Source organism: Peromyscus maniculatus, chromosome 23, assembly GCF_049852395.1.
Source record: "Peromyscus maniculatus bairdii isolate BWxNUB_F1_BW_parent chromosome 23, HU_Pman_BW_mat_3.1, whole genome shotgun sequence".
NCBI classification, from domain to species: Eukaryota; Metazoa; Chordata; class Mammalia; order Rodentia; family Cricetidae; genus Peromyscus; species Peromyscus maniculatus.
The window spans coordinates 30550722-30575688 of record NC_134874.1 but is presented as its reverse complement, the minus strand read 5'-3'; the positions used below and the strand labels follow the sequence as shown (position 1 = coordinate 30575688).

The 24967-nt window shown below is 36.2% G+C and overlaps 1 pseudogene; it reads right to left on the bottom strand.

The window, feature by feature from the left end:
* The window catches only part of LOC143270403 (vomeronasal type-2 receptor 116-like), a 74777-nt pseudogene that overhangs the window by 9268 nt on the left and 40542 nt on the right, over positions 1 to 24967 (bottom strand).

The window sequence follows — 24967 nt, the reverse complement described above, 5'->3', positions numbered from 1 at the left end:
GTTTGAATTTTTTCCGGGACGATATGAAACCCTCTACCTTGTAAGGCCTGTACCAAATTTTGTGCTACTAAATGTGTCCTTTCCATTGTCTCAGTGGCGATCAGCAAATCATCCATATAGTGGATAATATAGGCCTCAGGAAACTGTATTCTTATGGGGTCAATGGATTGGGCCACATTTTCATTCATACCTGCAGAATAGACAGACATTTTTAAAACTATGACCCTTTGGAGTCTCCATGTAACAGCAGAATAGCAAGAGAAAGAAATCTGAAACATGTTTACTTAAACTTTAAAGTTAGACCTTAAAGTTTCATTATATTTTTTTTCAAACCCTCATGACATGCTTAAGCCTTTAAATTTTTACATCTTAAACTGCTTCCTCAAGTCAAAAAATCATTTATTTAAACTTTTATTTTAACCAATAATAATTTGAAACCAATTTTCTTAAATGATGGCAAGTATTTGTAACACATTGAACTCAAATGACCTAAACCCATGTAAATTTTTATTTTTCCTGTGAAAACAAAAGCATAATTTCCCCAGTATCTTGAACTGGTAATTTAACATTTCTTTATTAAGCAATATCAGTGTTATGCCCAGATCATGTCCCCAAAGAAGCCACTGGAGACCTCAGGTACAGAATGCAAAAGCAAGGTTTATACAAATGAAGTTTACAAGCCTCGTCAGGGGGGCTAGTTCCAAACCTCTCACACACAGCAGGGAGGTTGGAAGGAGCACATGTCTTTCTTTGTGAAGCTAATACAGACCACATAATTTATCTCCCACAGCCCGTGTCCCTCTTTAGGTTCATATCAGTAGTTTTTCATGTTATCTTTATTTCTCATTTGTTTAGCAACCGTGTTTAGGGGTTTTATGAGCTGTCCCCGGGGCTTGGGGAGTTTGGGATGTTTTATGACCACTTAGTCTCTGCCAGATGGTCATATATCCTAACTCTGTGTTTTCTTAAGTTTCTGTAGTTGATAAAGCCACCTGGAAAAAGGCGTCTAAGTTCTTATCTACATTTAAGAATCCTGGTTTTAACTTCTCTTTGTCTGTAGGAGATAAAGTGTGTGTGTGGGGGGGAGGGTTACTGAGGTTTCACAATCAGGACAGAGAAGGGTTAACAAGAGAAATTCCTAGCTGGCAGAAGAGACCTTGAAGTTATCACAGTAAAGGAAGGGAGGGGGAGCAGTGGTCATAAAGTATGTCCTTGGCTGCCAGTGTTCCTGAAAAAAAAGTTTTTGTTAACTCCTCTGACTAAAGTCAGATTTTCTGTTCAGTGTTCACACAGTTTTGTCAGTTGCAGGCAGCCATTGCCCTGTCCAGAGCAGGACATGAGAATCTTAGCCCGCCTGTACCCAGAGCACACACCCCCACCTTCGTGAGAGCAGCCAGCTGCCTGCAGTCCTGATAGCAAGAGAGCTAGGGAGGGAGGGAGGTGGCCCTCGCTGTGTCTCTCTCTCTCCTTTTCCCCAGGAAAATAAGGGAGGTGAGTAGCAGAAACAGATGACATTTGCACAGACAATCCAAGTACCGGCACATCAGCACTGAGATGATGATGGCCTCACTCACAGCAAGCAAGCCCTTCGATTGTGGCTCGCACATCCTTCTGGTGGGCTAGGCAAAGGTCTAGTGGAGAAGGGGACTGTCCCATAGCGTCTGTCACAGTCAAGTCAACAATGAGAACAGTTAACACACTACACACAAGACAAAGGGCACATGAAAAAAAAAAACTTTGCCCCAACGAGACAACCAACAAAGCTCCAAGAACAATGACAGCCTGATGTGCTCTGTGGAGAGTGACCCTCCAGGCTCAATCATACCAAAAACAATCCAGACTCGAGGATCTCTGTCCTTGATCAAACAGACATCAGGGGGCTTTCACATCCCTGTTAGTCAGACATGCACCTTATTTCTTGGAAGAGAAACAGAGTGTAAAGTAACAATGACCACAATAAAACATACAAAAAAAACCCCACAAAATGGCTCTAACAATTTCCCGGAACAAAATACAAAGTGGCACTTCCTCCCAACATGGGGAAAGGTACCCAAAGATGCTCCTCTCCTGAGCACTCCCTGGAGGAGACTCCTAAAATCAAATGGTCACCTCTGAGGTGGCCCCAAATGGCTCGGGACTAGGGGGTCCCTTGCCCAAATCAGGGAATGAGACGTCTCTCTTTCCCTCCCAGGATCACTGTCCGGACACGTCTGTCCCAGTGAGAGCCTGCAAAGTACAAATCAGTCGACTGGCACAAAACTTAACGAGACAAGACAGAGACAGAGACAAGACAGAGAGCGCTCTTACCGGTAGATGTCAATAAACCTCTGGACCCTTGAGGGTCCCGGTGGGTCTTTTGGTCTTTTGTTCAATGTGATTTGTGACAACCTCACTCTTACCATCTTCTGGGATGGACACATCGTTTAATAGGTCCTCAGCAAGTGCCAGAAGATGTGGCACCCTACTATCCTTTTTGAATCCTTTAAAACATCTCTGATTACTCCATAGAAACTAAAGAATGCATCGGGGACGTACTCTCCGTCCTTAAGCAAGTTATTGATATCCTTTCCAACTTTATTCCACATCAAAGGGTGGATGCCCGGGCCATTAATAACCAGCCAGGGACATTTTTCTTCCACGAAACAGAAAAACTTAATTAAATCTTTTTTTCTTTCTTTGTTTTTGACTCTTATTCCCCTCTCCCTGAAATCTTCATTTCCTTAATGAAGAGAGCCTCTTTAGAGAGTACTTTACCCATTGATTGATGAACGGCACTTACCTCAAGGTTGCCCACGGCGCACGAGTGATGCTGTTGGGGCACCTCTACCCTAGTGAGTCTGGCCAGACCCCGTTTTCTCTTTGCCATCCAATAGTGAGCCGCCATGCCTCGAGCCCCACGTTCGGGCGCCACTTGACCCGTCCAGCAGGCCAGGTTATTCGAGGGTCTCGAGGAGGGACCACCTGTGAATCAATGGGGGGCAAGAGGGAAAGGAGACCAAGCACGTGAAGAAAGACAGAGTCAGTCTGAGTTGCGTCAAGGTCTCGTTTATTGACTGGGTGTTAGAGCTTATAACCAGGGCTTCAGGTAGGGAGGGGGAGCAGGAGGAGTGAGGAGAGGACAAAGAAAATTCCTAAGGGAGGGTCAGCAGGAGGTCACTTTGGTCCCAGGCCCCTGCAGCTAGCTGATTTAGTACAGGCTCCAAGAAGTTTATTAATCGTACATTCCTAGGTTAGACTAAAAGCCTCCTATTTACATGAGGCTTGATAAATCGTGGAAGGTTACACAGGTTCAAGACACAGCTGTCCGGAGTCCATCCCCAACAGATTAGTAGCCCTTGATATCACTATCCACCTTATCAGTCTCCCTGGAACTGTGATATTGAAAGCTAGAACCACAATAATAGATTTAGCCAAGACTGTGGAGAGAGCCAGTGTGAAAAAAACTGCAAATGTGCTCTGCTTCAGTATACAGGTGGCTGTGTTGGGATGGCCAATGAAGAGCAATGGACAGAGAAAACAGAAGATCAGAGTGATAAGCAGGATGTAAGTGAGAGCCTGGTTACTGGCCTTGACAATGGGAGTGTGGTGGTACTTCACAAAGACACCAAAAACACCAGCTCAGCTGTTAGTGCAGAGAAGCCCAGGGCCAAGTAGGTGAGTGCCGTCCCCAAAGGGTCTTCATAGGACAGAAAGGTCACTGCTTTCTGGAGGCAGTGGTTCTGCTCTATGTTTGAATAATGAATTTCTGTACACTTCACACAATGATCCATATCTACTCGGGAATTAAAGTTATTGTGAGTCTCTGCTCAGGTCCCCTTTTATCTCAAGCAAATTCACAGCATCAGCTCTCTGGCATTTGCCCACATTTTCTTTGTTGTTCAAGACTCAAGTGAATCAGTGCTCAATAGTGAAAATTTCCAAATGCTCTCTAATCAATTATTCCACATTGATAATGTCTATCTTCTTTGTTGGACACAAAGTGAACAAATCTATCCTTTTCATGGTTATAATTCTATGTATTTTTAATTAAGTGATCATTTGTATTTGTTCTTTATAGTTTCCATAAATTATTGAATTAAATTACAGAAACCTAACTGATCATAGAATCACCTCCTTCTGAATTCTCTTATGTGACTTTTTCATGCGAGTTATGTATAAGATTATGTGCTTTGAAATTTCTTTCTTCTAATGTTTTTCTCAATCCTAATATCAAAATGTACCTAATTCCAAAGAATACTCCAATGTGTTTATTCTCTGATGGTACTTGTGTGAATGAGAATTATTAGATTCTTGAAAGATGGAAAAACTTCCCTTGTGAAACTCTTTGATCATTCTCAGTGAGAAAAGATCTATTTAAGAGATAGATATAAAACTCTTGTTTTAGATTTAGTTGACCATGGAATAATTTTGTGATACTTTTTCCTTTTTAATTTTTGTGTTATATTTTAAATTCAAAAGAAGTATCAAGTATTTATTATATATTTTCTTTAAAATACTTCCATTTCATACCTCATTTAAATTTTTCATATTTTTGCAAAGTGGAATTTGCTATTTAATTGGTGTTTAAAATTCTAATTAAAAATCTATTGAATTCATTCTCTTGCTAGTGTTTACAGAATGTTTTATTCCATTATCAGCATTTTATTTGTTTCTTCCAGATATGATTTCCTGTTGTCCTCAGACTCTCAAGGAACTCTGTCTCTATCATATCCCATGTGTTTACTTCTATTGGTTTCTTATAAATCATAAATGATTCATCACCACAACCCCATGTATTCTTTAGTGAAAACACAGGGTACATAGTCATGACAAATATTTTATAGAGACTTAAATATGATTTTTTTAAATATAGATACTTCTAATTTTATAGGATTTAAAGTATAGGATTCACTATTTTAAAATATTCAGCATTTATATTTGATTTTCTTCTTTCTTACTAATAATATTTTAAAGTTTCCCCTTAAACTGCAACCATGCAGGATTTGATATTGATGTTTCAGTTTCCATTAATGAATATAATTATCATATGCATGAATTTATCATGTTCCCAATGTACACAAAGCACCTATATGAATATTAAGTCTTTGATTGTCTGTAGAATCAGTCTTAATATGCACATTTTTTTTTTCGAGACAGGGTTTCTCTGTGTAGCTTTGCGCCTTTTTCTGGAACTCACTTGGTAGCCCAGGCTGGCCTCGAACTCACAGAGATCTGCCTGGCTCTGCCTCCCGAGTGCTGGGATTAAAGGCGTACGCCACCACTGCCCGGCTTAATATGCACATTTTAAATTAGGCATTAAATTAAATGCATTTAAATTAAAAGAAACCAAAAAAATTGAAAATTTCTATCTTTATGAACTAAAGTCAAAACATTTGAGTGTTCAGGTAACACAATATGTTACTCAAAATACTCCAATTAATATGTGAAGAATCCTATTAAACAAAAATATTAAGGTTGAGGAATCCTCTTAGATTCTCTCTCCATATTCAACATAGTGTCTGTGTGTTCTCCTCACATTCAATGTTGTCAATTGTCTCATGCATATTTTCTCTTCCTTGAATATATTCTAACATAAGGTTCCTCTACTTTGGCCACCTATTCCTGGAAAAGAGTGTCCTTCAAATTCAATGACCTGCCTTGTTCTGAGAACAAGGGTGTACATCTATCCATGGCTTATTCACAACACTATCATTAATGGAAGTGGGGATGGGCCATTTCAACTAGTTGTCACAGGCATTGTCCCATAATTTATCTCTTCTACGTTTAATAATGCTTTCATTAACTTTTTATAAAAATAGAGTCAATTGTATACAATGAGATAATGACTACTTATCACATTCATTAGCTTATGTTATTCAAATTAATAAAGAAGGGATATAAATCTACATTCAAATTCATGATACATAGCAAGTATTGATTTAAAATCAATTGTGTTCAATGTAAGATTCTCATAATAGGTTATTGACATACTTCCCTAGTGGATATATTATGGTCCACAACAAGATTTAGATCTTTCATATCTATGTTACTGAAGGATATCCCTCCCCATAGAAGTTAAGTAGGCTTGAAGTTTCTAGGACTCACATGGTGATGGAGGAAAAAGGGGAAGAAAAGATACTCATGATACTCATTAAGGGAATGTTGAATGTTATTTATATTGGAAATCAAAAAGATGAGAGTAGACAAATGGTTCTGTGGTTCATGATACTGTTACTCTGAGGAGGACCTGATTTCTGTTGCAAGAATGCACGTGAGGGTCAATGCTATCAATTCCTCCACCTCTAAGAGATCTGAAGTCCTCTTCTGTCTTTGATGTGCACTAAGCAATACATGTGCACATACATGCATACAAGCAAAACATTCACAAATAAAACAAAATGAAAAAGAATGTAAATTAAAACATTTTTAAATATGTCCACAGGTAAATCAAATATGACCTTTCTGAACACATCTGATGAACATAGAATCATGACTGAAATTATGCAAATGAAGGTCATAAGGATCCACTCCTTAAATAAATGTGTGCTAACTATGAACTGAATATTATTTAAAATACAAGGAAAGTCAGTAATTTATAGGATATGTGTGTGTTCATGCATGTGTGTGTGTGTGTGTGTGTGTGTGTGTGTGTTAAATGCCTTGGTGAAATAAAGCAGATTACTCTGTGATTGGTAAAGTTGTTCTCTGAAAGGAACAATGGCTATACTGGATCAAATACATGAATCAAGTATGAGTTTCACTGGCCAGAGCAACATTTAAAATGATGATAAAATAAACCAAAATATTTTTAATTCTAACTGAAAGAATCACAGGACTTGTCTCTAAATTACAGAACTTGTACATCTGCCTAAACATTTCAGAACACTGTGAAGAGGTGGGAAATACGCAAATAACACTGACACTTACCTGTCTCATTGCAAATCTCATTATCTAGACAACGAATGTAATCTTCGCAGCAGGCAGTCTTTCCCTCCTAGGGTGATTTTCTGAATCCAGGAACACATCTCTCACTGCACACAGAGGGAGGGAAGCTGAGAATTAAATAGTGAAAAGAAAATACTCAGAAGAATATAATTTTAAAGCAACAAAAACATTATTTCTCAATATTGAACAAGGAGATGGCAAGTTTTTATAATTATTCTTTTTCAGAATCTTGATTTGCTGCATTGCTTCTAATTTTAATATAGTATACCAATGAAGATCAATGTGTTTAGACAATGATCTTAAGACAATAGAAATCTGAATAATTGTGAAAACGTAAGTGGTTGGGCAAAATAAGAAGTTTGCTAACTGAGTACATGTTTAAATGGGCAACTGTAATGCCATCCTGATCTTGTTGTACACTTCATGACAGCTGGAGTGAGAGCATCTTTGTTTCCCAGTGGTCATGCTTAATTTGCATTTGTTAATTTGACAGGATTTAGAATAACCATATGAACTAGTCCTTACAGTTTTCTATGAGAGATTATTTATATTAGGGTACTTGGATAGGAAGATGTATTCTATAATTAGGTAGCACAATCTTATTGGCTGTTGTGAAGAACTGAAAAAAGAAACAAAAGTGTCTGAAGAGAGTGTTCACATCTGTCTACCTCCTGACTGAAGATACAACATGATTCACTTTCTCAGGTTCTTCCCAACATGATTGACTGAATTATTATGAACTGCTCACACCAAATGTGAACAATGAAGTCTACATTTGTAAGATATGCAATCCTAGTTTTTTTTTGTTTTTGTTTTTGTTTTTGTTTTTTTTAGTGTTTGACAAGTTGCTTCCTTTTTTATCAGGAAGACATGTAATTAACGCATGCATATGTGCCCTCCATGCTACAGTACATTGCCAGGTGTCTGAAAGCAAAATGATCATGCACTGATATTTCCTGATCAGGGAGTCAAAGTACTGCTCATGTCAGGTGGTTTCAGTACCTGAATGAAAACTTAATAAGTTGACACTGTATTTATTACTGGAAAAAGGTGTCCATAGAAAACAGTATGGAAAAATAAACAAGCCCATTATTCAGTATAAAGCAACAAAAACTTTCTCAAATGACAGTAGTTTTGTGCGTGGACATGGGCACTGGGTAAGGAGCCAACAATCATTACATCCACAAACAAATGTCTATTGACATAAGGATCAAAACAATGAGATAAAATCCAGCCCACCTCTGTAAATCCTGTCACCCACTGTATCCAATGGTCACACAAAAGCAGTTCTTGGCCCTCTGGGAATTTTTTAGAAAATGTTCCAACTTTCATCTTTTGTCTGAGACCATCTGAAAAATTCCAGAGGTTGAGAATATCATATTCTGCATCTAATTTCCTTTGTGAATCCAAAACCATAATTTTTCCAGCACCATCTTTTTAATGTATATTCTTGAGATAAAGGTGAAGCTAAAAGAAATGCAGAATTTTATGATGAATTTATTCCCAGAAAGGTTCATCAGAACCCAATGAAGCAATAGGTCTCATTGTCCCAAACCCCTGACATTAATTGCAATCTATACCAAGCTATCAACATTTTAATGGATGAAGAATAAAAATGAATATAACATATTTCTAGACTGTTATTTCAAAAGAAAGAATTCACACACACTTACACAATAAAAAGTAGACAAACAAAAAGATTTACTCTATGAATGTTGATTCAAGCAAAGTCCACAGTCTTGAAGTGCTACCCACATCCAAATATTTAAGTAATCTACTCAAAGTTTCAGTACAAAAATTGGGGTGTTTATGTACAAAATGTAATAAAATTGTCTGTTAGGAAGCATAACCATAGATTTAGAATTTGAACTATATGGATTTAGTAGCATTTGACCATTTAGGATCTAATTCTCCTATCTCTGTTCTGAAATATACTTAGAGATAATATGGTTTCAGTTGAGCATAGTATCATGAGCAGATTCTAAAGTTAATTGTAACACAAAGTAATTAAGACATACACACATTTAAATCTTTTTATTTCCACCCATTCATCATGAACATGCCATATGTGTCTGCAAAGACTTCTTGATGATAAATTACATACAGTCTCTTAGATGATTTCTGATAAAAACCTGCCACAGTATCATGTATTGTGGGCTTTTCAAAAACCACAGTATGACAAAGGGCTATTGATAAAATATACAGGAAGAGAAATTGCCTACCAAGGGTAGGTATTTACCTCCCCATTTCCATCATGGTGGACTTCTATTTGTTTGAAAGTCATCTCATAGAGACTGTGAGCCACAGTATATACAGAATTATATATGTTGTAACTGTCTTCAGTCATGTGAATTTCCAAAGCATTTCCAGGCAACATTTCCAAGGAAGCATTGGGTAGACAGTTAACCAAAATTTCACAGTTAGGTCCAGAAAAAGAGCAATTGAAATATCTGTTCCACAGAAGAGCAAGGATATGGGCTTCTGAGTATTTGGAAGGCTTGTATGTCTGGATAAACTTCCTAAAATCAGAAATTTCAGAATGGTGTGGTGCAAAAATGAGACTCCCATGGAATGGATCAAATACAAAATAAGGAACATCAGTAGATACAGCCCACTGTGACTTAATGATCCAGACTTTCCAAGTAATTGAATGTATACTTATGTATAGTATTATACCATATAAAGATATAGTGACATCATAAATGAAAACCACATTTGCAGATGATTTCAGATCTGCCGATGACTTGTTCTGGATTTGTAGCCAGAGTCAATCCAGTTGTTAGAAATCATTTCTACAAAAGCTATACACACTCTGTTCCTATCCATCTCTCCTCTCACGTGTGATAGAATCTCAGCCCCATTGTGGTCATCTATGAGAACCAGTCCCACCCATGTCCACCTGAAATGAACCATCAAAATGACAGTGCCATGTGACAGAAATGTGTCCCTGGGTGGGTCTGGTAGAGAGAAGAAAACTGTCCTCTGTCACTAAGAATAGTGTCAAATCACCCAAAAGTAAGCTGAAGGAAATTTCAAATAGGAAACAGGAAGGAAAATATTGACACACAACATAGTCTTAAACTTAAAGTGACACTTTGGATTGATAAAGACTAACTTCTACTCATGGTGTTTTAAACTCCCATCCTGTTTCTGCAGACCTTTATAAGAATTCCTCACAAGACACAAAGTTTTCTGAACACCTATTATAGGCTCCAACCTCTTCCTCTTCTCTATCTCAAGCAAAGTATATGAGGACATATATCCAAATGCCTGATATAGTCTCTTTGATAGATAAATGTCACAGCCTCACTTCTATACACTTGAAAACACCTGAAATGTCTGCACTTTAATATGGGTTTCTTGTTTCCTCACAGCCATGTCTCTCACCTGTGGATATTTGTAGAGATTCAGCAGTCTCCCAACACGTGCAGATGTTTCCCATGCTGTTCCTGTAAGTAAAGCAGCAGCTTTGTTCTCCCTTCTACATGTGTAATTGGCAATGTTTATTCCCATTCCTGTAAGGAAAAGAAAAGTTTCCTGCAAAATATCCAGTTTATTGCTTTTGACATTATAGAGCTCAAATCCTAGACATGTGTTCGGTAAAATGTGAGTGTTCCTGTTGATCTCCTCAATGGCAAATATGAAGGCCAAAGAAAGCTGGTAGCTCCTCAATTTGAACCTGGAGAGAAGGATTGTCAATATTTATTGTGGGGACTCACGTCTTATCTATCAGTATAATTCTGGATCACAATCTGATGATATAGTACCATGGCTTTTACACTGTCAATGTCATATACCTACAAATAATAATTTTGTCATTAAGGTAATGGTTATAATTTGAATGTCACAATATATAGTAAAAGATGTTTAATTATCTAAAAGCCTTGGGTATATATAAATTTTTTGGACATTAAAGTTGACCTGAACTGATATCAACCTTGGAATTCCTAGTATGGGAAAACACAAACAAATACCCCATAATTCTTTGATACTTTAGTGAAATAACCAGGAGAGGGACACTTCCATCCTTAAAGGCTCTCCCGTTCTGTACTATAAAATCCCAAATGCTCCCTCACCACATTCACTCTGTGTGTACATAGATGGAGACTGCAGCCTTTCTGTTCTTTTGAATAAGGGCCACTGATGCTTCTGAATGAAGACCATGTTTGCCTGTGTCATATGCATCAATCCCAAAGCAATCTTAGATATGAACCTGGGAGGGGTTAGGTTTTCCAACACCCATGCATATCCTTTTGAACAACCTTTCCTTTCTCCCATTGCCATCTCTCTCTCCTTTTAGAGCCATACAATGAATCAAAATGACTGAGCTTCCTATAGTTTAACAGCCTACAGTCATGACTTGAATCCTCTGGGGTACTGTGTTCTAGGATTCTGTATTTTCCACCATCTGCCTGCCTCATTCTTTATCCCCTCGGTGTGTTCTTACCTCCCACACAAAGTGGATTACACAACAACCTGGAATGCCCTGATGATAGATGTAATTCATTACTCTGCAGCTGAGTTCAACTTGAACAAAAAATATGACCTTGATTATTGGACACATGACTTGAAGATCCTCATCAAGATGGAAGCAACCATGTGACTTGGCAGCTAACCTACTAATGACATCATAAAAAAAAGCATATGCCATGTGACTTCTTGGGATAATCTGAAATGGTGGCCAAAATTATATGCCTTGGTCCCAATGAGTCCCATTGAGTCCAGTAGAATCCCCAAACTCATTTTATGGGAAAAGTATCAGAATTCTTTTGTGTTCATTTTGTTCTTTTTAATGTTTTTACCTGTGTTTTGTTTTTAATATTAATAGGTTATTAAATGATAAAATTACTAGCTTCTACAGAGATCATAATATGAATTTACAGATCTCAGCAAAGACTCTAAGGATGAATTACTACTTGAGAGACAAGCTGTAGCCAGGAAAGCACAACCATGTAGGCTCTACTGGGTCTCACTGCTAATTCTGACTGGCAAGTTCAAGCCCATTTTCCTCTAACTGAGATAAAATGTCCTTTGCCTCTCATGCTCCTTTGTTCTCTAAATGTCTGCTTTTGTTTCTGCCAAAACTAACAACATGTTTACTAAAGATCTCTGTTAAGTTTCCCTTTTGCAATGAAAAAGATAAAAATCTAATCCCAGCAAGCAATCATTATAAAATCTTGGTTTATTAGAATTTGTCTTTTGTATTAATTATGTGTAACTGTCCATGTGAAATCATGGTTTGTGGTTCACATCATGTATTTAATTTAAAAATGATTACAAGTAAATGCTCCTGAAAAGCAAAATTGTTGACTTGGCCCTTGTTCATTTTGTTCATAGTAATACTAAACTTAATACAATCTTAAATAAAATATGTACTTAATCAACTTGACCCCATAGTTACAATAAATAGAAATGAGTATGTTCCTGAATACTACTTTGGAATAACTAACCTGAGGTTCTAAATATAAATTTAATGTATACTTTTAAGTCAAAAACATATGGAATCATACAGTTCTGGTCAAAATGATATCTCCTTGATGCTTACCCCAACTCTAATTCTACAATATGGTTCATATCCCTTAAATTTATCAATTATTTTTAAGATATTATTGTTCCTAAATCAGTATATGTTATTCATATTGGAAAATTGCCATCCTTTATGTGCAAATAAGTTATATCTGTGCTTTAAAATGTGATTGTGTGTGTATATATATGCATACATATATTAATGCACATACAGACATGAATATTTTAATGATTATAAGCCCAGGAATATAGAAATATAAATTGTATACCTAAACGAATAAGAGCTGGCGGTCATCAGCTCGAAAGGTTAACTTCTAACAGGATCTCTCTTCTTTCAGCCAGCTCCTTTGTCAATAGCTAGGGATTAACTTTTAACCTCCTTGCTGCTTAGAGCCAACAACTTCATGGACCAAAGTTAACTTTTAATAGTTGTTTCTATGTGGCTTCTACCATGCATCCCATGCTGATGTTTCTAAGTGACTCCTAGCATGCAACCCATGCATGATGCTTACTTTTGCTATAAAAAGGGGATTAAAACCCACCCCCTTTGAGACAACTCCAGAATTGTGAACTCCAGTTGTGGTCTCAACTAGCTGATAAGCTTTTGTTCCCCTTGGTGATTTTCATTTCTTTCTTAGATTTTCTTCTGGAATAAAGTTTGCTTCTGGTTTAACAGATGTTGGTGGTCTCTCACTCATTATATTGCAACCACAGACCCAACATTAATGATATTTTCCAACAATGAAGCCGCATTAAAACAAATAAATGAAGAAATATGTGTTTGAACATCCAACACAGGGACTTTTTTCCTATCTGTTAAGTTAAACAATAGTACCTTAATACCTTCAAATGACAAAAATAACCAGAGAGGGACATCTTAATAATTAATATAACTTTAAAGAAAAAGATGATGACTTGATAATATTTATAAGGCCTATGAAATGATAAATTATCTTCATGTATACTGAGTAAAGAATTTTCAGTGTCACCATCTCTGGGTCACTGCACATTTATCAGAAAGACCTTACTTATTTTCTATAAGTAAGGCTCATGAATCAATGTGTCCTGATAGTGAAAATTTATAATTATGAAAGTTGGTGTCATTGAGAACTTAAAAGAGAAGGGATAAACATTACTTGAAGCTTCTCAATTTAAATAATATTCTCACAATTCATAGTAAATTTATTTGTTAAACCTCCTATGTCTCATGGTCTGTTCATTTGCATATTAATCACATCAAAAGGATATATGATTGCGAGTCCATTTGTCAAGGGGTGGACTTGCAATGGTTATTCTTTGTTATCAACCTCATTACATATAGTCTTGATCTTAGAGGTAGGGAAACATTCTTTTAATCTTGATATTTTACTCACTTCCTTAATCTAGATCTTTAGGCAGGAAGACACATCTTTAATGAAGATCATATATGATGGATGCCTATATAAGGACACAGGAGAAAGAAACTTTGGCCTTTTGCCTCCTTGCTATCACCCCACTACCAATTCCATTCCTTCACTGGCATGAGAACCTATGTATTCTGGATTCCAAATGTGTATCAAGATATGTGGCTTTGAAATTTCTAACCCTGGGATGTACCTTGATACTCTTTATAATGTATTCAAAGGACTATATGTATACATGCAAACATGTGCAAAGTTTAAAAAAAGTATCCACTGAGTTGTAATACACACAATAATAACTACACTGGAGCAGAGATAAAATAAACATTAATGTATAGAATAAAAATAAAAATAGAAAAAATAATATATTCATAGAATTTGGAAGCTGGTTACAATAACCTATACCATCTTGTCCACAAATTCAACACACACACACACACACACACACACACACACACACACACACACACACACTTATGCACATGAAGACCTAGAATAGAAAAGAATGTTTTCATCATGACGAAATGGTTAATATTTTGTTGAAATGTGTATGTAGTTACGTAAACATGCCCTGGCCAGCAGGGCTTCAACAGGAACTCAACCACCCTAAGGACAGAATGATAGGGGCAGGAGACACAAAGGAATACACCAAGACAAGATTCTGATCAAGGTGCAACTTGATTTTTCTCCAGGAAGGTTTATGTAGTTCCTGAAGGGTGGGAGGAGCAGGAAGCTGTTATACGCATAGAGTGGGGCAAGCTAACTCAGCTGCAGGATGTTTGTGTAGGGTATTTATGCAGGATGTTTACAAGGTGAAAAGGCCAAGGGCTCTGACTCAATGTCCTGTTGCTAGGCAACCTGACCGCAAGATGTTCTATTTCCCTACTTTATTGGGGGTCTGTATTTTTCCATTAACTAGAGATGCTATCCTTGTCCCTGACATAAACATATTGAAATAAATGTAAATTTATACTGAAAAACAGAAAATGAAATTGAAAAACGTATTTAAATTACAAAATAGAACAAAATTATTAAAGCAAAAAATGATAGGAACATTACTCACAACTCCATGACTGAATGCTGAGTTATCTGGAGATGAAACCAGAAGTGGAATTACTGTTTCTTATGTCATTTTATTTCTAATTTTAAAGTTGAGCAATGCTCAAAATGATTTCCAGAGTATCTCTATATTTTAATGCCCAACTACATCAAATAAGGATTTCTCTTTGCCGACAGACTTTTAAATACTTATCATTAAATTTCTTGATGATAACCATTATACTGAGTTATCTGGTATTTCTAGATAGTTGTAATTATCTTTACACCCCAGTGTACAGCCAAATATTTTTTAAATAAGGAGGAAAATGAGGAGTTAAGGACAAACAGTCTATACAACAAAGGCAGCTGACAGGCTGGGTATCAACACACAGTAGAGTGAAAAGGGACCAATATTCTTCACCTTGTATAAGAATTAATTCAAAATTATCACAGTCCTTAGCTTAAAACATGAAGCACTGAATGTGATAGGAGAATGCACAACTAATAATTATTACAACATTAGTGTAGAGAAGAACCTACTGAAGAGAATGCCAATATTACAGAAATCAGCCTCAGATATTATAAGATAGAAGCATACTAAATGAAAATGCAACTATAAAAAAGAAAAAATATTCCATACATCAAAGAAAACTATCGTCAGAATTCCATATAATGGGAGAAAACACATTGTTCTTTAGATATTGGACTAGTGTCAAAATGTTTCAATTAACTAAAGAAGTTGTAAATTATGGGGGAAATGCCTCCAACCAACAAATGGGTAATGACATGAACAGATCCTATACCAAAGAAAAACACATATGGCTAGAACCTACTTTACAAAATTTTAAACATCACTGATCATCAAGTAAATGCAAAACTAAAAAAAAATAAGCATTGATTGTTTCCAATATTTTTAGTAGGGTGATAGTGTTTCAAGATACAAAGATCATGATCAAGAAGAGACAAAGGACAAAAATGTCCATTATGGATTTCTGAATGTTTCCAATTCACTTCATTTCCATTAAAAAAAATCAAAAGAGATAGAATATATTAGAAATTCAGTAAAAAGAGTAATATGAATGACTAGAAAAATTAATGGGTGTTTAAACCATTGACATTTCAAGGAACATTGAATGACATACAGTTCATATTACTAATAAAGGTAAATGGAATAGAAAATTTGACATACTCATGTTTGTATACTGTGGGTATAAATTAGAAAAATAAATAATAAGATAAGAATGGAAAGCTTTTGATCAATCTTGTAATTCATATTTTTATTTTCACAAAAAGAAATATAAAAACTATTTGAAATGAACATAATATTATGAGAATTTTTATAATAACCACACAGCAAATGTTATGTCCTTTAACATGAAACATTTTTATTAGAAAGAAGGCATCTAATTAGAAACATTATGAAGTCCAAATTATCAAGGAATATATTCTCTATGAAACTGAAAACCTTTTATAAGGTAAAAGACACTGTCAAAAGGACAAAACAACAGTCTACAGAATGGGAAAAGATCTTCACCAACTTCACTTCTGACAGAGGGCTGATATCCAAAATATATTAAAACTCAGGAAACTAGACATTGAGAAACAAAATAATCCAATTCAAACATGGGGTACCACCTAAGCAGAGATTCTCAACAGAGGAAACTCAAATGGCCAAGGATCACTTAAAGAAATGTTCAAGATTCTTAGCCATCAAACAAAAGCAAATGAAAAGAACACTGGTCTTTCATCTTACACAGGTCAGAATGGCTAAGATAAAAAACTCAAATGACAGCTCATGTTGGTGAGAATGCGATGCTAGGAGAACACTAAAAAATGATGGTGGGAGTGCAAAATTGTACAGCAACTTTGGAAATCAACATTTTGGTTTCTCTGAGAATTATGAATAGATGTAGATAAAGACCAGCTATACCACTCCTGGAAATAAACCCAAAGGATGCTCCACCGTACCATAACAGCACTTGTTCAAATATGTTCATAGCAGCTTTATTTGTAATGAACATTAACTGAAAACAACTTAGGTGCCTTTCAACCAATCAATGACTGAAGAAATTATGGTACATTATCACAATGGAGTATTACTCAGCTGATAAAAACAATAACATCATGAAATTTGCTGACAAGTGGATGGAACTAGAAAAGATCATCCTGAGTGAGATAACCTGGACCCAGAAAAACAAACATGGCACATACTCACTTATAAGTGGATACTAGCTATAAATGAGAACTATGCTACAATCCATAGATCCATAGAAGATAAGTAACAAGGATGGCTCCAGAGAATAAGAGGGAGCATGCATTTGGTTCAGTTTCTGAAAACAACATATAAACTTGTAATTGTGTTTTTCAAATGCCACTTTGACTTGTAGTGTCAACTTTACTTTTAAGTATATTTGAAAAAATGATGTTCACAGATGAGCAGAGAGAATCTATGTTTGTAGTCTCTTAGAGGGAATACATAAAATAACTTAAATATATACCTGACAAGGAAACTAGTCATTGTGCTCATATGAGTTAATAAGTATTATTTTTAAGAAAATATTTTTCATGTAATGTCTATATATACCTAGTAATAAATATGTATCTGCTTATTAAGTTGTAATATGTATATGTATATATATATATGTGTGTGTGTGTGTGTGTGTGTGTGTGTGTGTGTGTGTGTGTATAACATGATATGTGTGTGTGTGTGTGTGTGTGTGTGTGTGTGTGTGTGTGTGTGTGTGTAGTGTTTACTCATAATCTTTTAAATTAGGACTTCACAAATGAAAAATAAAATTGAGATTAAGACAATGAAATATTATTGTAATGGAATATATTCCTGGCCACACATTTTATCTTCTTTTTCTTATGATTATTAGAAATAAAAGGCCTATGTGCATGGAATCATAATGTGAGGAAAATCAAGTATGAGTGAAAAAAACTAAAGAAACCCACTTTCCACACATAGTCACATAGACACACTACTGTAAATGGATATCTGTCACCATTTTTGCTGTATATATTTCAGAGTAACCTGTCAATATGTACGTCTATCTATTATTGACTTTTCCTCCCTGATCATTTTTCCTGCTCTATATTCCCAGGGCTGTTGACTGAGCACTACATCCAGGTTTCATCAAAAACACAATTGTATCACAAGAACCTAAATTTATCTTCACCATTAATTGTCTATCTGATGACTTTCTATCTGTACCTTGCTTCTGCATTTCCATTTTACAGAGTTTTGTTCTAAATTGAATGCAAGCCATCTTCCTCCATTTCAGACCTTAATAAGTTGATTTTAAAGCTACAGAATGTCTGCATGAAAAATAAATAAATCTTACATCTATCACAAAAATCCTACATAGACATTTCTATCCATCACAGTCCACTCAGTTCTACCAATTTGTCTGTCATGCCCTCTAATCCTACAGGCATCAAACTAAGAAACAACCCTCAGAGATCAACAATAACATCTATGTGTCTTACAGAACACATCCATACCAGCTGTAAATAATTAGAAACAATGGAATGAAATGGAGAGAAGAGTGCAAAATTGACAGAAACTAAATTACTAATCAAAATTATAGACAAATTTTAAGTCATTTTTACATCATTTTAACAGATGAGGTCCCAAAACCAAATTCTCATATTCTGACTTCCCAAGCAGCATCAGCTAGCACAGGCAGTCCCATGTCAATCTACCATCACTATGACTCTGTAGTCACAGCAATCAATGGCATTATTTTTTCTCAATGAGAACAACTATACTTTGAAAATTGTCCAAAACAACCTGTCAGCTTTTTAAAAAATACTTTGTCTTCAGAGAAAGCCCAAAAATGTCTCACCACTGAACAACTAAATGCAAGGCAGAGGAATGTAGAGAGATTCAGAGTACCAAATGTGTAAAATAACATGAATTCATACATACCCTTCTTTCTTTGAGAGAGAAAAAAAAGAACATGAAGACACACCTGAAAAAAGTTTTGTGAATTCAAGAGAGGGAATGCTAGAATGAGAAATTAAAGTTAAATTCATGTGAATGCAAATTTATTCAGGACAATGAAAGCTGAATTTTGAAAAGAAATAAATTTTAAAAGCACTTACTCTATTGTCTTTTTATCTTCACATCTGAAATCATATATTTTCATGCAATATTTATTAAAAAGTGTAAAAAGTGCAGCAATTATCACATTTCCATCACTATGTAAGTGCTTAGTGCTTCAGAATTGCACTGAAAAGCATCAAAAGAGGAAAAAGGAACAAGAGTCTGCAGGAGCAAGAAAAGAACAACCGAGAGAATATCGTAAAATACAAGTGTCTACCACAGTAAGCATGGGGGACACATCCCAACATGTTCAGCAGCCACATATAGAGAACATGTATTTGTGAGTACAAGAGTTTGTACTATTTTTGGTGACTGAAGTCATCACTCTAATCACAGATATTTTTGACAAGCCTCTTCTACACTCCATGGAGAATTTTGGACAATTTTCTTCCCTGAGACTTCTCATCTGCGACCCTTCATTCAAGATAAAAACAAGCTTCAAAACACACTTGGGATCTTCTTTAACCACAGGCCCCATGATTTCAAAAGGACAGAACATCAAGACCCCCGTAATGACTCCTCTTCAATAGAATTGGAAAGAGCTCTCTATCACAAGAGTTACATAAAACAGTGACTCAGGATAATACAAAAACCTTGCAAGGGAGGATGTCAAGAGAGTTGAGACAGAAAGCATCCTGGAAAATGTCCCAACCAGACTTGACTCAGTGAAAAGCAGTAAGACTCCCTGCTCTTTAATTATAACTAATTATTGACTGTGCCAATCTAACTTGTCAATGGCCTGGAGGAGCCTAAAAACACTTTTTCTACAAATCTTGCATGTCTGCATACCAATACTTTTTCCATGTCTCCCTATACACCAAACGTTTTCTTTGCCAACCCTAGAAAACTGATAGGCTGAATTCATGAATTTCATATCAATGTCTCAATAAATGATGAGACTACATTTTCTGTTTACATCTTGAACTCAGTTCTATTTTGCTATTGTGTGTTTTTTCAATGTTGAATCATTCATTTAATATAAAATCCTGATCCCTCCCTATATCCAGAGAAAAGATTCAGCCACTAGTTATATTTTCTTTGAATGTGAAGTATTGAATGCACCCCTTCATTTGCCCTAAATACATAAATAATAGCTTATATACTCCATGCATCATGTATAAACTGTTCATTTGTAATACTTTAAATGAAGTTTATCTTAGGAGCAGAAAGTGTCATGACTGTAAATTTAATTTCACGTGTGCAAATATACCTAACATGTTAGCCATAACTTCACTTAGGTTCCATTCTACTATTTTATAGAACCTAAGTGGCAAAGTTGAATATACCAACTACCTTCCAACCTGAGCACTTCCACATACATCAATACTCATCTGCTGAAGAAAGGAGCAAGTTCTGAAAACAATGATAATTACTGACTGTCACAGGTGCCTGCACTTTCTTCATCTTGACAATGGTTATAAAAAACTTTAGACTTGTGTCTCCCAGATGACTCTGTTAAGTGTCTAAGCCCTGATACCTGTGACTCCTGATTGAAAATGTATATTTTTATGAGTTGATCAGTGTGGATAAGATCATTATTGTTAGACTTGATGTGACTAGAAAGACCAATAGCCAAGATGGAGAACATGGAAGCCAGAACTGCTGAGACTTCATGGTCTGACTGTTAGGGAAACCTAGTCAATTTTATTGAGAGGTTCAGAGTATAAGCAGGACCAAGGAAACTTTCAGCTTGAATTTCTATGTTTTGGGCTTGTGGGAGAATATATTTCTCATGTGTTAAAACACTCATAATTGGTTCCTTTTTGTAGCATTAACAGAGCAAAGCACTGTGTATATAGATGTGTGGGCTGGTGTAAATATTTTTCAGTAAACAGTCTCCTGGATAACTCAGAACAAGACACACAATTTTTCTATATGACTGACATATTTTTGTTCTCATTTCTTATTTTATTGTCTTACACTTGGAAGTTCATATTACCACTAGGATGTAAGTCCCTTCCTATGATCTGCCTCATTTAACTTAAAATTCATGTCAATATGATAGAAATTGAAACAGCTTACATTTTAATTAGAGTGAGGAGAAAAATGTGGAAATTTGAACAAAGTGGTCATTGATATGAGAGAGATCTTAGAAATTGTGATGCAGAACAATGACCTTGAGTCAGGCTGTATCTGAGTTAATGTTACTTTTTATTTTAAGTAGCTTATAATGGTAATGAGTTTACTTAGAATATTTCCAAAAGAGGTTATATTTTATTGGTTCTTCTTCCCATTTTGTAACCATCTAGACATCCTTGGGGTACCCTTCTGACTCATTATGCCTACATCCTTCCATGTTAAATTGTCCTGTTTCCAGTTATTTCATTAAAGCTGTTCACTCTTCCATAGGGGATACTATTTCTTCTACAATCAGAATTCCTTACACTGTTTCTTGTAGTTCAAAGTTTTCTCCAGTCCTGCCCATATCTGTGGTCCTGCAGCCACCTATAAAATAATCCATAAGAGACTTAATATTATTTACAAACTGTTTGGTCTATGGCAGGCCTCTTGTTAGCCAGCTCTTATATCTTAAATTAACCCAATTCTATTAATCTGTGTTTTGCCAGGCGTTCCATGTCTTTAATGGTCTGCTGGCATCTTGCTCCTTGAGCAGCAGGATGGCATCTCTCCAGACTCTGCCTTTCTCTTTCCTATCTCTCTCCTTCGATTTCCCACCTGCCTCTAAGATGCCTTGCCATAGGCCAAAGCAGATTATTTATTAACCAATGGGAAAAACATACATTTACAATGTACAGAAAGCTATCCCCCAGTATTTCCCCTTTTCTATCTAATCAAAAAGGGAAGTTTTAGCCTTAATATGGTAAAATTATAAATAACAAACAGTTATCAATCAAGAATTACCATTACAATATCTAGTCTATTTGTATTTGGAAAAATTAAAGAATATATTCTATCATCTACCCCCACAATAGACTGTTGGCAATGGTCGAGAGACAGCCCGAACTGACCTGCTCTGGTGATGGGATGGCCAAACACCCTAATTGTCATGCTAGAAACCCCATCCAACGACTGAGGGATCTGGAGCTAGGCCCCGGGTGGAGCTCCAGAAGTCTAATTAGCAAGAAAGAGGAGGGTTTACATGAGTGAGAATTGTTGAAACCAAAGTTGGATAAAGCACAGGAACAAATAGCCAAACGAATGGAAACACATGAACTATGAACCAATGACTGTAGCACCCCCAACTGGATCAGGCCCTTTGAATGGGTGAGACAGTTGATTGGCTTGATCTGTTTGGGAGGCATCCAGGCAGTGGTACTGGGTCCTGTGCTCATTGCATGAGTTGGTTGTTTGAAACCTGGGGCTTATGCAGGGTTGCTAGGCTCAGCCTGGGAGGAGGGGACTGGACCCACCTGGACTGAGTCTACCAGGTTGATCTCAGTCCTCGGGGGAGGCTTAGCCCTGGAGGAGATGGGAATGGGGGATGGGCTGGGGGGAAGGGGAGGAGTCAGGACGGGGGAGAACAAGGGAATCTGTGGCTGATATGTAGAACTGAATTGTATTATAAAATTTAAAATTTAAAAAACAATTAATGGAAAACAAAAAGTATATATTTGTGAGTCTAAAGTTTCATATCATTTATCTTTTAACATGACTAAGGATAATTATAACTATCTAGTCTTCAACACTATCAAACACCCCAGAAGGATATAATATTGCCTAACTAAACAGGAAGAGCATTGTAAGGAACTTCCAAAAATCTAGAATGACAGAGACAGCTGACTGCCTGAACAGTCACCCAAAGTTCCTCTGCAATATTGAGGCACCCATCTTCAGCCTATAGGCCTAGAGACTCTCGGGTGCTTCTCACTCTGTCCTGTAGAATGTCTGGCAGTCTCCTCTGTGAAACAGGAAACTGAAGGACCATATCACCTTGCATTGGCAAAATTTAGTGGTCATTTTTCCATAGATCCTACATGTCCAGTCAATACAACATTTTGTCAATCAGTCCAGGCAAGAACAGTTCCTTGCCCAAATGGTTAACTTTTGTCATAAGAAAAGCAAACTCCATATTGCTTTGGGATGTTCTGTATTCTGTAAATGTGTTGCTCTGATTGATTGATAAATAAAAAGCTGACTGGCCAGTAGCCAGGCAGGAAGTATAGGTGGGATAAACAGACAAGGAGGATTCTGGGAAGTGGAAGGCTGAGTCAGGAGATTCTAGCCCACCGACCAAGGAGCAACATGTAATGTGACACAGGTAAAGCCATGGAACATGTGGCGATATATAGATTAATAGTTATGGGCTAATTTAAGATATAGAGCTAGCTAGCTAAAAGCTTGAGCCATGGTCATGCAGTTATAATTAATATGAGCCTCTGTGTGTCTGAGACTGCAGTGCCAATGGGAGCTGGGCGGGACACAGAAAAACTTCAGCTACACCATATGGAGTTTCTTCGATGCCCATCATCTTCTTTGGAGTAAATCAGTGCTGCCAGGAGCAGACATGTCTCATTGTACAGAAACTCTAAATTTCTAAAATATTAAATGCCATATTCTGTAGGTCTTTGAAGTGTTTGAAGATTACCTACCTAATTGTACTATATCTATGTATGCTTAGAAAATTAACTAACATGACTATAAGTGTGATTATCATAGATGACTAATTATTAATCTATATTTCTTAATTATTATGTTACAATTTTAAATGAGTTGCAAAAATATAATGCCTTAAACAAGAGTAGAAATAGATATAGTATAACAAAATTAACTTTAAATTTATATCAATAAACTAAAATCCATAGCAATGTAAAACATTTTAAACAAATTGCTCTTTAAAAGTAGATTCAATAATCTAACCTTTCAGCCTATCATATCTATATCCTAATTTTCTATACCATACTCCCTTTCTTCTTTTAGAAAGAGATTGACTATGACCAATAATAATTTATAACCAACCCCCTAAACAAAGAAAAATATCCATAAACCATTTTGTGGATTGCGGGCATAGTGTTCTAGGCTACTTCCTACTAATTAGGACACTGTTAGTCTTATGGGGACACAAAAAAAATTTTAGGATTATGGTCAAATCCTACTTTGAGTAGTCTGTGAGGCTGTATTCTCTGAGCCAGTTGCTTTGAAGCTGTTCTGGATGTTGGATCATCTGGAGATCTCTCAGGTGATCTTCCTTGATGGAACCATATTAACCTGGAAGGAATTCACAGCTTCTCATCTTCTGTGGAAAGAAAAGCAGAATCTCTTTTCCAAATCAGAATACCCTTAGATATAAATTTTGAAGTCATCTTTAAAATACATATATTGGTTTGACTCAGCCACCTTTACAACCAAATGTCCTTCTGCTGTTAAAAATCTCAAAAATAATATAATCTAGACTCTCTGTGATTTCCATCTTTACATGACTTATTTTTTATATTATTTTTACTGTCTCTTTAAAGATTTTATTATTTAAAATTGTCTATTTCTTTATATAACTGTCTATGCTCTTTTTCCTCTCTCTTCCAAGCCTGTGTACATTTTTACATAAAATGTTAACCATTTAGAGGTTTATTCCATCTGAATCTGACTTTTTATGTATCTATAATACTTTTTTGATCATTGCAAACTACATCGTGGCTAAAATTAAATCGGCAGCCCTGGCTATTGACTATGCTCATTTCAGCTTTTCAACACGATGGAGGTACCCGGGAGAGACATGCTTATGCCCCCTGCTTTGGGGTCCATGCTGTGATCAGGTAGCAAGCAGCAATCCCCTAAACCCTTTTTGTCTGTAAGAGTAAAAGCTAAATATACCATGCAGTGTTCTGCACATCATGGAGACAGCTCTGTGCACTGAGGTAAGAATCCATTGTGCTGCTCACAAGCCTGAATGCTGTTGCATCTCTGTACTATGGACCACATAATGCATGAAGTAGGAAGCTGGTTTTGGCTCCATTTTAGAATCTCTTATTAAGTTCTCTTAAGTTTTAGGTGGAAACTCAAGCCAACATGTTGG